The following is a 16,931-nucleotide window of genomic DNA, read 5'->3' on the forward strand; positions in this document are numbered from 1 at the left end:
GGGCAAGCTTTACGTTGAACATTCAAGGAGACAAATTTTGTGGTACATAATTTGAATTGGTTCTTTCCCTTGAATAGAATTTTGAGAATGTGGGAGATTATTTTCCACACTGTTTGGGAAATATAACTATTCTGGCATTCCTTTTACCACGTTCATAAGGTCTATCTCTATCTGCATACTGTGACCGTTGCAGACTGTCTGCAGGCTTTGCCACAGCAAGTTTAGTTTGATGGTGTATAAGGATTTAGTTGGCAGATTACTGTCAAAGTAGTAAGGTGGGGGTCAGTATGGTACGGTAACGATTGTAAGTCTTTAAACTTTAATCTTGGTGCTGTGTAACAAAACTGATTTATGTATAAAAGCTAATGGGAAGGTGGCTGAAACTTTTCACATTTTAGGTTTCATGAGTGATGCATAGATTAAAAATCAAGCAACTGTGTCGAGTTACTTAGGGATGGGCGTAAACCACCAGCAAAGCTTGGTTTACTTTTCGATTAGTTTTCCCGTTTTAAACAGGGTGGGAGATTTTCCAGGAGGGCGTCCTCCCACCCCTCGATTTGTGGTGCGAGTTGAGAGAGGCAAAGACACGCACTGAAAGGTAATCTACAATAAATTATGTACTTTAGCTTCCGAAATGAACTGGAGGTAAGGTACTAGCGCCAGCCTTATTTGACGTATTGCCTCTAGGCCCTGCTATACAAAAAAGGCTTGGTGTGGCGTCATAATTAAAGAAACTGCGACCATCAATTGGTTTTCTCTCAATGGTTTTCCAAGTATATATGATTGACTTCTAGTCGGTCAGGATTGGGGAGGAGTCATGGTATTTAGTTGCTGGGAGACTTCTGAAATGATATACTGGCTGCAAAGTGATGGAGCGCCCGTGCCTGGCTATGGGGGTCAGGCAATCTGAATCATGAAATGATATAGGAAGGCAGTACACATGACCTGTCGCTTGTTGTGTCCCACTATCAACCGTTGTCATGTCCGAGGAACCTTGTGCTCGTAAGTTAAATGTTGATCATAGTTTCAACGACAAGAATTTGTTTTATGAAATTTCGTATTGAGAAACTATGATGCACGTACTGCAACAATTACATATGAATGAGCTAATTAGTGTGAACGTGAACAGAGTGGAGGTTAAAACATACATTAACTTGTGTAAAATCAGGAACAAGGTATGCACAAAATAATTATAAGAAAATCAGGAACAGGAAACTAATATTAATGCGCTCACAAAGTATGGTGCTTCCGGGCATCGTCATTTTTGAACTGGTGGTGACTCATTATGGTCATTTATTTCGTACTATGACAGCAATGAGGAAATGCCAGGTGCTGAACGATTATCTGATCATGAGGTATCGTAGTTTTATCAAAATCATTGTAATTTATTAACATTACAGTAAATCTACTTCTGGTCCATGTGTAAACTCCGGTCCTATTGTCACATGACTTCTTAGGCCCCGTCCACACGAGCGATCTTTGCTCGGTAAACTTTGCCTCTTTGCGAGCTAAGCCTGTCGAACGCATTTAAGCTCTTGTCCAAACGACGGTGGTTGGGTAGTGAAAGACGGGCAGTGAGTGACTGACACAGGATCAAGTTGTGTGGGGCAGCATGGATCGCAGGACACTCAAAAAGAAAATCGCGCTGTCTATTGTTATAGCCATGTGTGCAAAGATAAAAGCAACGAAGCAGAAAAGGATGTGGTGTAAAGAGTGGTTACGAAGAGAAGACATTGGAGGTCACATGACAATATTGCGGGAACTGAAACATGGTCATGAGGCAGATTTCATTAACTATATGAGAATGGACCCTAACACTTTTTATAAAATCTTATCGAAAGTGGAACCATATATAATGAATGAAGATACCAACATGAGGCAAAGTATTTCAGCTGAAGCTCGACTGCATGCAACATTACTCTTTCTGTCAACAGGATGCAGCTACAGATCACTACAATACAGCACATGGATTTCCAAGCAGAGTTTGAGTGCAATCATTCCAGAAACCTGCAAACAAATCTATGAAGTCCTGAGGGAAGACTACCTTAAGGTGAGACTTACCCATACGTTAAACATCAAATTCACACCAGCCGTATATCTGATAACACTGCCGGATCTAGAAATCTCTCGTAGAGGTTGGGGTGTACTTATGATTATCATTTATATATGTAACGTGCACACATACAGTACACATATAACAATAATTATAACTATCATGAAAAAACGTAAACAAAATAGTAAGCAGCACAGATATTTTAAGGAAATGAGTTCAATAAATAATATAAAACTGAGAAAGATAATTTATTATTAAGATATATGTAATAATACACTAAACTGCATAAGTTGCAATTTAGAGCTTTTATTTAATTTCTTTGTTTATAAGATTTACCTTAATTAGGAGTATTGATAATTTATAAGCAGTGCATATATATATATATATATATATATATATATATATATATATATATATATATATATATATATATGTAATGATTAGAATAGTAATATTACATGTTTAAAACAAATGACGTAATATGTCATGTTGGTTGGAAGAGCTGGCCGTGAGATTTGCTATGGTCAACTCAAATTGTGTACAGGATGTAAGATGCTGAGTTGTCATTCTTTCTTAGTGTCAACACATTAACTCTTCGTGTGAAAGTTTGTGACGTCACCGGATGCAGGTGTCTTCCGATTCCGTCACTTATCCAAATTAAAGCAAGTGTACGATTTTTGGGATATCAGTAATTTGTTCAGTTCTTATCAAAACTTCACCAGAATTGGTCATGTGGACCAACACAGCTTCCTCCAGTGATGGAGATGTTTAACTCAGTTGTTTATATACAATAAAACTTAAAAAACCACCAAGATGTGTTCAATAAACCATCTAAATACATCTGAAAACAACTCATACTCAAATGTGTGCTTAAGACAGTAGCACACCAATAAATGGTGGCAGCGCTTAAACTCAAAGACAGCGGTTATACTCTAAGAATTAGAGAAATATCTTCAAGACTTCAAAAATAAATAGCTGTAAAACCAGAGATATATCTTCAAGACTTCAACATAAAAGCTGTAATACCTGATAAAGATCTTCAAGAACTCAGAACTATCTACAAATATCTACAATTTTGACTGAGTCCAACGAAAATGCTAACACCAACATATGTTAGTATACAAATAGAATCTTCAATCAACATCCTAGGAAACCCAAGGACTGGCATTCAACTATTGCAAAACATATCCAGGAAGACCTACATTCTACAAGAAACTAGAACGAGACATCGCTAACAAAACATCAAGAGAGAGAGAGAGAGAGACGACTCGACTACATATAAAGCTAAGTACAAAGATTTTGTATTCATTTCAGTTTGTGCAGTGAAGTGTAGTTGTCACAAGTCGTTAGTCAAATATTACTGGGGTGAGTGAATTCCTAAACTTTGTTATAAGAAACTCCGAATTCTCATTTAGAATTTTTCTTTCTTTGTGCTAATTCCTTTTTCTTTCATAAACTCTTGGGGGGAAATGTATTGGGATTAGTAACATTGTTGGGGGAATTTTATTATACATATGCGTTTACGCAGTGGGCGTCTGTACTCATATAGATATTTTGATAGGATTGAAAGGGGTCAAAGAGATAGAAAAAAAAAGAATACAGCAGTCATGGCTCCTCCTGTCAGCCCTACCCCTGGACCTAGTGGTGTAGGCCAGGCTAATCCTCCTCCAATTGTGACGCTTGTAAATGCCAGGTCAGCAATCCTTCCTTTTCAAGGCCGTGTCAACGGGTTCTTGCCACAAAATGTGGAGTCATGGATTTCATCCGTTGATGCCCATTTAAATGCCAAACAAATCGTAGATCCTTTTGTACAATTACAAGAAGCTAAAAGTTTTATAGATTTTTCTAAGGGGGATGCGAGTGCGTATTTAAGAGGTGTTTCATTTCAGGAAGCAGTTACTTGGGATGATTTCAAAGTTAGGTTACGCGCGATCTATGGGGGTGAAGAAGCTTTGGATGTGGTGTTAACGTTACGAAATACACTTAATCAAGCCACTATGAATCGGCTTAATGTTGTTGAGAGAGCAGCTCTCATAGCTGATAGGCTTAACGAATATCAGGACATTTTAGGTAATTCCACTTGGGTTACTAACGATAATATCTCCGTGAAAGATTTTTTACGATTAATGTATTTAACTTGCATGACACTTATGTTGCCTGAAGCTTTAGTGCGGTGCTTTGATAAGAAGTTAATGCCTGCAAGTACGGAATTGGATGTCTATAAACAGATAAAGAAGCACATGTCCAAGTGTCCAGATCTCGATCCCGTGTTAACTCAAGTTTTTGCTAAGAATGAAACAAAACCACAAACAGTGAACGTAATTAATAATCCAGTAGCGGGAGTGACGTGTTACAACTGCAAACGTCAAGGTCACATAAGCGCAGACTGTAGAACGAAATTTTGTTCAGTTCACAACACAGGATCACATTCTTATAGTCAATGTTACGCGCGTAAGACACAACAATATCCTAGAAATACACAGTCAATTCCACAGTCAGTTCCATATGGAAATAAAAAGAAAAATCCTCATTTTAACAATAAGAAGAAACAACAAAATGTCAATGCAGTTCAGAGTCCGAAACAAACAAACACTTCTTCAAATATCGCTGAGCCTGGGCCGTCAAACCAGACCTCGCAAAGTCAGCCTAATTTTCAGAATGTGCAGAACAAAGCAAATACCACATAGTTAACTCTAGAGGGGAAGAGAGTGATGTTGGGTCAAGGTCATTTATGTCAACATCAATAGTATTGAATAATCAATTTAATGTTTTATCAGATAAATGTGAGACAATAGATTTTCCTATGAAACACACGGCCGAATTAAGTAAAACAGTGCATGCTCCCGTAGATTTGCAACGAATTCATACAATAATAAGCCAAAATGAGTTACGGCCAACCTTATATGCTGTAAATTTAGAACACAAATCCTTTACGTTATTTTTTGACTCTGGTAGTCCACGTAATATTATGGATTTGAAGACGCATCATTTGTTGTTTTCGAACTTTCCGATTGAAAAATCAGGAATCAGACTTTCAGGTATAGGAAATAATGAATTAAACGTCATAGGCATAACTCATATTCAGTTCAGAGTCGGTAATCGCACGTTTGCCGATACATTTGTTGTTGTGAAAAACATTAATATGTATCCAGCTGTAATTATAGGATACCCATCTATGGGAAATCAAAACATTATCTTAGCTCCTGCAAAGCACGGCGTGTATATCAAAGGGAAATTCTATAAGTCTTCTAATACTTTAAAGTCTGTTTTGGATAATAAGGAGACGACAAATGTAACCGTAACGTACGTTGAAGAACCAATAACTTGTCTCACTAATAAAGAAATAATACACGCGACCCAGCAGAATTCTCGTTCACCCGTAATATCATCTTGCACGCAATATATCGAACCAAACATACCTTCGAATTTAATAGTGCAAATAAAGAAAACACTACCGGGATCTGAAATATTAATCCTTTCCGATACTTTGAAAACCAACGGATTGTCTGTCACACAAGCTATTTATACAGTAGGCTCACATCAGCAATGTAATATCGAAGTCTGTAATCATTTAAATAACACTTTAGTAATTCACAAAAATCAACATATCTTGGATGTAGAAGTTTATAAACATCGTATTCTTACCGTTGCTGAAATCAATCACTCTCAATCAGTTGCGGATGAATCCCTTTTACGATCTATTAAAAATAAAATCAGTAAGGACATTCAAGACGAAGAAATTCAGCAGAAAATTTTTGAACTTTTAAATAAATATACAGATGTCTTTTCCACTACGGATGGATCCTTAGGGAAAACAGATGTGATCGAGCATCAAATAAGGTTAAAAGACAAACAGAAAATTATATATGTACCCTCGTACAGACTCCCTATGAAATTCCAGAATGAAATAAATGATGAAGTAGGTAAAATGTTAGAGGAAGGAGTCATTAGAAAATCAAATAGCCCTTATAATTTTCCTTTAATAGTTGTACCGAAAAAAGATCGAACATGGCGTATCTGTGTCGACTTTCGTCGTCTAAACGAGGAAACGATCCCTGATCGATTCCCAGTGCCATGTACTGACGATATTTTGTCTTTGTTAGGTCAGAATAAATATTTTACCAGTTTGGACTTACTTAAAGGCTTTCACCAGATATCATTAGAAGAAGATAGTATCCCATACACAGCCTTCAGCACAGCCAGGGGACATTATGAATTTTTACGGATGCCTTTTGGTTTACGTTGTGCTCCTATAACATTTACAAGAATGATTAACATAGTGTTTGGAGACTTGTTAGGGGATATATTGCATGCCTATATGGATGATCTTGTAATCTTTTCCAACACCTTAGAAGAACATCTACGTAAGTTAGAACTAGTACTACAGAGATTAAGACAACATAACTTAAGGGTAAAGATTAGTAAGTGTGAATTTTTCAAAACAGAATTAGTATATTTGGGTTTCATGGTGTCAAGCCAAGGTCTTAAAGTAGTCCATGATAAGGTGTCGGCTATACGTAATTTTCCCATACCTACTAATGTCAAGGGAATACAGCAATTTCTGGGTTGTAGTGGATATTACAGGCGTTTTATACGCAACTATTCAATAATAGCCGCTCCTTTAACTGATCTTACGAAGAAGGGCGTAGATTTCATATGGTCTGAGCAACATCAACAGGCGTTTAATACTTTGAAAGATGAACTGTGTAGTTCTCCTATCTTAAAATTTCCTGACTTCGGTAAGGAATTCTTCATTGCAACAGACGCCTCAGACTTAGGAGTGGGAGGGGTATTGCTTCAGCAATATGATAAACAGTTTTTCCCGATAGCTTTCTATTCTCGAAAATTGAGAACTTCCGAAAGTAAATATGCAGTAATAGACAAGGAAGGACTAGCTATTGTTAATTCGCTAGTGCATTTTAAGTTCATAATTTACGGTTATCCCGTTAAGGTTCTTACTGACCATAAACCACTAACAGAGTTCTTTAAAGGCTTCAATCACAGCCCTAAACGAACTCGGTGGCATTTAATCATTCAAGATTTTGGCGCAAGAATCGGGTATTTACCTGGGAAAGCAAATATCATTGCGGATGCATTATCACGCAACCCCGTGTCATCTTGTACGGAGTCTTTAGCTGAATTAATAGATATATCAACATCCATGCCTATTGTAAAAACAATATCTGAACAAGAAGATTTAGGCTGGAGTGCTGAATTGTTACAGACTGAGCAAAGAAAAGATCAGAAAATAGAAACAATTATAAATGCTTTGAAAGGCAATCATAAAGAAAAAGAATATATAAAGTATAAGCAGCAGAATTATGTAATCAAAGATAATATTCTGTGTAGGACTGTGACAAGGAAAACCCGCAATACACCACATGTAACTAACGACCAGGTAGTAGTACCAAACTCACTTGTTTCCACTGTCCTGAATTGGTTGCATTCAAATCCATTACATGGACACCCTGGGTTCTCATTAATGTCACAGAAAGCCAAATCATTGTTTTATTGGCATACAATGCTTACAGATATAAAAAGACACATAGCTAATTGTCGCACATGTCAGGAAAACAAAGGGCATACGAAAACACCTGTTAGCTTAGGAACTTATCCTGTTCCCAATCAACCCTTTGAAAGAATACATTTAGATTTGTTAACAGGATTTTACGAGTCAGACAGAGGGAATAAGCACCTCTTAGTAATTATAGATGCTTTAACTCGATATACAGAACTAATAGCGCTTAAAACTAAAACTGCGATTGAATGCGCTAGGAAGTTTTACGAGTGTTACATTTGTAAACATGGAATTCCACACATGATAATCTCAGACTCGGGTGGTGAATTTAATAATCACTTTCTTACCTCATTGTGTGAATTCCTCAAAATAAAGAAGATCAATACCATGATATATCACCCAGAGTCGAATGGGCTAGTGGAAAGAGCAAATAGGAAGATATTAAATATATTAAGGGTAACACTAGGGGGATCAGACCCCAACTGGGATATTGCAATACCGGCGGCACTGAGTACTCTGAATCATTCATATCATATATCAATTAAAATGTCACCGCATGAAGCATTGTATGGTACCCCAGTTAGAACACCTTTCCATGTATTAACGCCTACAACTAATCTATCAAATCCTTTAAAAGAATGTATAAATGCAAGTATAAGTCGATATGATATCCTTCGAAAGAATTTAGAAGAATCACAAATCATAATGAAAAGGAATCATGATAAAATAGCGAAACCAACTAAAACATATACCGTGGGTGATAACATCTATATTCAAATCAATGTCAGAAAAGGGCTCAACTATAAACTAACACCTAAGTTTGAAGGCCCATTTAACATTTTGGAAATATTAACGGCCAATAGGTTTAGAATTCAAAATGTAGCCCAACCCACGGATGAGAGAATAGTACCATTGTCTCACATAAGAAATTAAAAAGAAGTGAGGAAAAATTTTAATTTCAATTTAAAAGTTTTCTTTTTAATACAGGAGTAATTACATATGTTTTTTCTCGTTACAGGTTTCCAAGATGAATTTTTTGTTGTTGGGAGTGATATTGTTCGCTCAGACATTTTTTTCGTATGGGATGAGTTCTAAGACTAAGAATATATATTTTAAATATGGAAATATAGTTGAAAGACAAGAAGACATTTTTATTACATCAACCAACGTAATCGTCGAAGTGCATATGCAAGCAATTTTTCTTCAAGAGAATGATGTCACTAGCTTAAGAACCGCCATTTCAAGGTTTTCTGCATCATTGGATGAGTTGCATAGGAGACATTTTCATTTGACTACTAAGAGTTTGCTTAGCTCAACATTAAAAATTGCAGAGATGCTATCTGATGACTTAAAGAATAAGACTGGAGAGACAGGATCTTTGGCTTATGACCTTTTGATGTGGACTGTAGGACACGAACAAAAAGAAAGACGGAATCCGTTCATTTATGCTGCATTAAGCATCTTTGGGTCTGTTGCAAGTTTAGGTTTAGGACTTTCCAATCGTCTTAAAATTAGTAATCAAAATAAGAAAATTGAGTTCTTGACTCATAAAGATGAATTGATTATGTCAGAACTAAGGGATCAGTTAGCTTCAATCAATAAAATTATGGATTTGTTAAATGAACATTCAGATAATATCGTTCAAATTATGGAAGTACAGGATTTGTTAGCAACATTAACGTATTATGATTCAAAGATAGATCACATACATAACAGAATTGCACATTTCATTGAGAAATCCAAGGATTATGTAGAAGCTATCACGTTAGCAACTAAAGGTGTATTGTCGCCCCATTTGTTGCCTATACGTTACTTAAAATTAGTTCTGGAGAACACTAGGGATAAACTAGGCTATGTTCCTTTGTTAGACGAACATAGGTTAGAATTTTATTACAGCCTAATTACAGTAAACGTAGATAATAACAAGATTAGGATTACAATTCCCTTTGATTCTTCTGATGCCTGGCAATCTTACAGGATATCACCATTTCCGACTTTCATGACGAATCACTCAAATCCAGTAATATCCAGTTTGACAGGACACGTATTGATTTCCCCAGACAAGGAAACATATACGGTCATTAAAGACTTAAATCAATTAACTCACTGTTCAGATGCAATGGATAGAAAAATATGTACAGCTGACTCATTTGAATTCCGTAAAAACTTGATGGATTCATGCGAGTTAGGTATAGTGCTAGACGGTGCTCTCTCCCATACAAGTGAAAATTGTCTGGATAAGCTTTATCCCTTTGACAATAAAGAATTCAATTGCAGACTAAATAATGGCTCGTGGATACGATACGACAAGGACGGCTTCAATATATCATGCCCTGACGGATCCACATCCCACAACCACATCTTCGTCGCAGCAGATGGCTGTATCGGGACTTCCCCGAATTCCATGGTGACTGGCCTACGGACAATCATCAGAGAACGTGCTTACTTCGCGAATTTCACGTGGACCTCTACAACGCCCGCACTTCCTCTCCCCTATAAAGGAAGTGTGGCGAAACACTTAATGAAACTTACCGAAAAGGACCACCTGTCGCCGACTTACAAAGAGATTCTTCACCCCATAATACTGGCTAGTTTGTGTTTCACGGTGATGATATTTATCGCCGTGAACATCCTTGTTTGGCGTAGGTTACGGCACAGCAAGCAGCTACAAAGGAATGAGTTGCATAGCCCTGACAATACCCCCTATTTAATCCAGTTCAAAGCTGTATGAGTGGCCACCTCATTCGCTAAGGGAGTAATTTGTCGGATTGATGTTTGTATGAAAAGCTGATTAGTACGCTAGTAATATGTAATTAAAGAAATTCTCTACATTTGCATTGTTAAAAATACATTTAAAATAACATTTAAAAAAATAAATAAAATAAAAAAGGATATAAATCATTTTTTCTCTCGGCATCTAATAAAAAATATATAAGCCGGAATGTTAAAAAAGAAAAGAGAAAAAAAAAAAAAGAAAAATATATAAGATATATAACAGAATCTATGGGCATCTAATAAAATGTATCAGCCCTATATATAAATATATATATATGTACGAAACCGTGGTACGTGTACGTACCAGGAATTCGTATTTGTGCACTGAATGTTGAGTATCTTGTTTCTGACAAAGGTAACAATTATTCTTTATCAAGTTACCGAATCATTTGTAAGTCAGAATTTGTTTTGTTTTTTGGTACCATGTAATCATTTGCTAGCAATGTACCATATGTATGATCTTGGTTTTATCATGCATTTTTCTTTTTGCTTTGGTAATATCTTTTTTTGTATGCATTATTGTTATTAGTTTTGGACAATGAATGATACGTATGTCCAGTCACACCTAATAACCATGTTTCGGCTTGTTGTTAAATTTTTGTAAAAAAAAATTGAGATAGCTGGCCGAGCATATGTAATGATTAGAATAGTAATATTACATGTTTAAAACAAATGACGTAATATGTCATGTTGGTTGGAAGAGCTGGCCGTGAGATTTGCTATGGTCAACTCAAATTGTGTACAGGATGTAAGATGCTGAGTTGTCATTCTTTCTTAGTGTCAACACATTAACTCTTCGTGTGAAAGTTTGTGACGTCACCGGATGCAGGTGTCTTCCGATTCCGTCACTTATCCAAATTAAAGCAAGTGTACGATTTTTGGGATATCAGTAATTTGTTCAGTTCTTATCAAAACTTCACCAGAATTGGTCATGTGGACCAACACAGCTTCCTCCAGTGATGGAGATGTTTAACTCAGTTGTTTATATACAATAAAACTTAAAAAACCACCAAGATGTGTTCAATAAACCATCTAAATACATCTGAAAACAACTCATACTCAAATGTGTGCTTAAGACAGTAGCACACCAATATATATATATATATATATATAGATAGATATAGAGATAGATATATATATATATAATGTGCAAAAGCAGATGTATATATTCGAAAGTGACGGCATGTCATTAGTGTGACAGCTTTATCCCTTTATAGATATATATATATATATATATATATATATATATATATATATATATATATATATATATATATATATATATATATATATGCAAAAGCAGATTAATATATTCGAAAGTGACGGCATGTCATTAGTGTGACAGCTTTATCCCTTTATTGGAAGACGAATTTCCGTCAGGGAAAACCCTTGCCAGGCAAAGCCTTGATACTTCGCTAAACATCAGGGAAGCCCTGTGCGAAGCTTTGCTCGCGGTTTCTCCATTTCTGACGTCACACCGAGCAAAGCTTACCAAGCAGTGCTCGCTCGTGTGGACTGGGCCTTAGTGAGTCCACTTGACCGGAAAATGTCTTATTTAGAAGAACTCTCAATCTGACGAAAGAGAGTAAGCTTAAGATTTTTTTTTCTCGACGCTACCCGATTTAAAACAGGCTATGATGCCAGTGCAATGGTCTTTATTTTCGTAAATTATATTCCTCCGAAGGTACGGCAATGCTAAAAGACAGACATTGGAGAATCTTTGCCCATCCCAAAGCATTTTATCATAAATGAATTAACAGTGCATATACATTCGATATTAAATGCCATTGTAGGTGATATTTGCATTAATTAAAATCACGTGGGTTAGCGATATATATGTAAGAATCTTATTCAACCAAGAATGATGCTAAACTTGGTTTTAAAACCGTAGCTTAGACACAGTGTTCCATGCTACGATAAGCTGTGTATTTATTTAAAAACTGAGAGCAGAGACTCGGTGTCATATTAGATGTATGGATCTGAATTAATGTATAATTTAGATCCTTATAAGTAACTTACAAAATTAAATTGGATGAAGAATTATAGTTTACATTAATCTAAGAAAAACAAAACTCCTTTTTTTCTAGCATGTTTACTGTGGTCTGTCTTTTAAAATATTTCAGGCATAATGTAGCCTAGTATGGGTTTTGATGACAGTCTTTCATAAAGAATGGTTCAAATTATCTATAAAACATCCATCGTTACAATACTTGTGTACCATTATTTATATGAATGGAATTTTATAAAGAATTCAGGCTTTTAATTCCTACCATTGACTGACTTTAATATATATTGCATTAGGAACAGAATTATTGATAGCTTTAATCTAATTAGATTAATTATCATAGGTACAATAAAGAATGAAATATATAAACAATTATTCCTGGTATATGAAATAAACTTAAATCGTAAGACACACTTGGCAAGGGCAGATAAGAATACAAGTAGAGCTAGAAAATATTACTCTCCTTACGGAGCTATTGCCAATGGTACACCTCTGATGGCATGCAGTATGTATTTAAATGACACCCTTGGTTGCAGCTGACTCTGAATGGCCTCCCAGCGCTGTTTTATGACCCAAATCCGAAAAAGGAAAAAAAATCAATCCAAGTAGGCTATATGAAATCGTTTATGTCGATATTTTCCTTTTATTCTGAGTTAATTCTAGTTAAAATCATATCTTAAAGCTTGATAAATATATCAAAATATTTCTAAAGGAATAGATTAAAAATACTTGCTAAGATAATCGTAAAATTAAATTGTCTTGCGATAATCATTGTATTGTTAAGTATATATCTATGTCTCCCATTTAAAATGTATCGTTTTCTTTTAATATACATAATAACGTTTTCTTCTTTTATAGAGTATAAACTAATGTAAGCATAACTTTGTCAGTTGTGTTCATGAAGTGACGTTTGGCAACGTAAAAACATTTGTTTCTATCCTTTACTTGTACTTTTGAGAATGCTTTTATAAATACCTTGAGTCCAACCAACCAATGGGAGATCTTTTCATAAAGCTGGTAGCTGAAAACGCCAATGAAAAGAGGTGATACAATTGTTAGATGTGGTGGAGGTCTCTGGTTGGTTGAAGGACTTCTTTGCTTGAGCTACCGAAGAGTCATTGAAGCTAAAGACACCATTTCGAGAAGACGTGTTGTGTAGTTAGTGCCTCTTTAAAGAAGAAACATTGAAGGTAATTACCGGCTATTTTAAGTTTGGTATTCTTACAATCTCGGGGATACAATTTTGATTCAAAAGTCAAGTTTTATAATCAATATCTTAAAAGCATTTGATTGTGTTGTTTCGAAAAGCTTACGTATCGAGCTATATATTCCAAGATACTTTAATTTTACTTTAATGGCTGCGTTTCAGGTCATATATAGCAGGAGAACCCTACACTTTGAAGGTTTTCTGGGTGTGTCTTTATTCATTATAATTTACGAAGACGTCGTTCAGTGTGATTTGAATTTTGAATAGACTCTCAATACATTTTAATGCCCGATATTCATATAATCATTTATAACTCAAAATTTGATAGGTTTTTCAATAGGTATATTGCCTTATTCACCAGTTTCGACCTAAATATAAAAAAGATAAATCCTATATTGATGAAAATGTTAGCTAGCTAGATCTTAATCCGAAGTTATATCATTTTATATCGTTCACTTGACTTACTTTAAGGGCTGCTTCTCTGGCCCTATACAGTAGGGGAACCTTACTCTCTACCTAACCTTCATAGTCATTTTATCATATGAGTTCCAAGGCATTCAGCATTTCACACCGCATCTCGCTCGTTTATTGTCAAATCCACATTATCGAAGCACTTGGAGAACAAGAAAGTCTTCAGTTTCCTCTTGAAAGCCTTAATAAATTCAGTCTTTCAGATGACTAGTGGGAGCTTATTGTATAGTCCCGGGGCCGCATATTTAAAGGCTCAAGAGCCTACAGTAGACATATATCCAGGTTCCAATAATTTGAAACCATTTGTGACTATTCTCGTGTCAACATGAATTGTTGGCTACACAATATGTAGTAATTCTCTTAGATATATTGGACGCGAGGTTCTGGTAATTTGATGGGTTATTGTAAATATTCTAAACTCAATTCTTGCTTTAACAGTAAATGAACAATACGCGATATGAAACGTTAAAATACTCTGAACGAACAAAGTAAAACGACAGTGGAGGTCCAGTAGAGACTGGGGTTCCCCTGCTGTATGGGACCGGAAAAGCAGCCATCAAAGTAAAGTAAAGTAAGTAACCAATGTAATTCAATTAGTATAGGAGTGATCCTTTCTCTATGTGGGACACGTTTTATTAGTCTTGTTCCTCTGTTTATTATGTTTTGCAATTACTTAGTTGCACTTTTGGCAAATTGTGGTGTCTGTTCATCATGAAAGGGTTTTCCATCAAAGATTCGATTACGTCAATGTTTTTATTTCGGTGCTCTTTGCAGCATATTACTCAACTTTAAAGGATGCTTTCCTTGTCCTATCACGCAGGGGAACCCTACTCACTACAGGACCTACAACATAAGTTTGTCATATACATTCTTATGTATTTTGCGTATCACGATGCATAGTTTGTGTTTATTGTTAAATCGATATTATCGAAGTCTTGTTATCATATAATGTTTCGAAATAGTTTTTTTTTTATGTCTCAAGTGGTTTATAGAGGTAAAATATAAAGATAAAGAGCCTATGAACAAGCAGGAAGAATAGTTCAGCTTTGTGAAGTGCAAGATCATGAAAAGTGAGCAAAAACAAAAATAATGTTCTAGTCATCAAATATGGATAAAATAACTGGAATAAATCATGTGAATGGCAGATAGGTTGTGCAATTATTACGTCAACATTGAGTGACTCATTGATAGGAACGGTTAAATTATAAATAAATAAAATACTAAAAACATTACCTTGCTATGCCGTATGATATTGTCCACTTTTCACATTGTGGAATTATGTCCTGTGGGACTGTATCTTGTGGGATTTTCTCTGTGGGGATTATGTCCTGTGGGATTTTGTCCAGTTACTGATGTGGGCATTGTTGATGGTGGGGAGGGCTTGGGAGGAGTCTGCTATGGGAAGAAGATCAAGAGGGAGGAGAGGATTAGATGGGGTTATAAGGTGAAGGATGATATGGAGAGAAAAGGTTTCGTAGAGTAGGATGCCTTTGATGGAAGGCATTGGAGAAGGCGCATCTGACAACCGACCTTCTAATGTATGGATAATGGTGGAAAAAAAGAATAGGTATCATTATTCTTTAAATTTTTATTCTAAGATATCCTTTCTTACCATTTTAGTCATTAAAAGTGACAGAGTATCGAAATTAAAAGAAATGAGAGACATAAAATAAAACAAACTCGGATATACAAGTATACTCTAGCACACTATTCTATCCGTTTCCTAATTTCCTTTCCTCATAGGACTATTTTCCCTGTTGGAGCCCTTGGGGTTATAGCATCCTTTTTCAATTAAGGATGTAGTTTAGCTAGTAATGATGATAATAATAGTAAATCAGTAATTTAGCAGTTGGCATTTAAAATAGTGTCTTCTCCATTAGAAAGGCCGTTCCTCTTATATTTTCAGTTGTAGTTTATGGCTTTCTCGAATAAATAACTATATTTCATAGCTTTCATTGATTGAAATAATAGAAATATAGCCCTTTTTTTAATAAATTTCTTTTATTTATTCTGTCTGCATTCCACAGCTTCGAAAATCTCTATATTTGTATTGTCCGCCCTTTTGTTTTACCAATAATATTTACCCAAAACCCTATCAAAAGTCATTATTTTCCAGTTAAATAGGGTATTAAATTCAATAAAAATTTTATTTATCTATTATATATATAAGTTATTTCGACTTTGCACAAGTTTATTAATTTTTAAAGTTTTGATTGAAATTATAACAATAGTTTTATTCTAAGATAAACCTCCTAACTATGTTGCTAGTAAAGGTTTTTAACTAGATTATTTTTATCAGTTTTAGCTGATATTGGCAACTACTTTTATGTGGAAATTATATATAGATTTATCTTCTTTCTTTTGATACATTCAAACTATAAAAATATCTTTAATTTGGTTAGATTTTTCGATTTCCTTCATTGTTTACATTTAAAGTTTTCAGTTAATACTTTTCTAATGATAATTTAGTTATGTTATCAGCCAGTAGGAGGCGATACTGTAGCAAACCCCATTTTTTACTCAATTTTAGTTCTTTCCTTTGTTACCAGATGTCTATACTCTCCCTAGTTTCATTTTCCCGAATAGATACTACTCCATATTTTCCCACTTTTAATACACTTTTAGCATATGTAAGAGCAACTTGATATATATGAATATTTTGATGCATAAATGTAGACAAATGAAGGTTTAAAAGCAAAGAAACAATTGAATGTATTGTTTATATATGTGTCAGCTTCTCTATATATGGCTGTCAGTCACTGGATGGGGCACGCCCCCCTTTCTGTTATCTACGATTTAAGGCCTTTTCCGAATAGCTATCTGCTTATTATAATGAACAATAAACATTCTATTCATAAAATAAAGTTATTGTATAATCCAAAAGCCTTTATTTATTTCAATA

The 16,931-nt window shown here is 35.1% G+C and overlaps 2 long non-coding RNA genes across 2 annotated transcripts in view; both read left to right on the forward strand.

Moving 5' to 3' along the window:
• LOC137638264 (uncharacterized) overlaps nucleotides 1-16,931 on the forward strand; it is a 466,810-nt gene that overhangs the window by 57,591 nt on the left and 392,288 nt on the right. The gene's annotated exons all lie outside the window — the stretch shown is intronic.
• On the forward strand, nucleotides 2,543-11,355 carry LOC137637177 (uncharacterized). Its single transcript, XR_011043436.1, has 2 exons — nucleotides 2,543-3,418; nucleotides 9,849-11,355. It is a non-coding gene; the product is annotated as an uncharacterized lncRNA (long non-coding RNA).

The sequence above is a fragment of the Palaemon carinicauda genome, chromosome 3 (genome assembly GCF_036898095.1).
Source record: "Palaemon carinicauda isolate YSFRI2023 chromosome 3, ASM3689809v2, whole genome shotgun sequence".
NCBI classification, from domain to species: domain Eukaryota; kingdom Metazoa; phylum Arthropoda; class Malacostraca; order Decapoda; family Palaemonidae; genus Palaemon; species Palaemon carinicauda.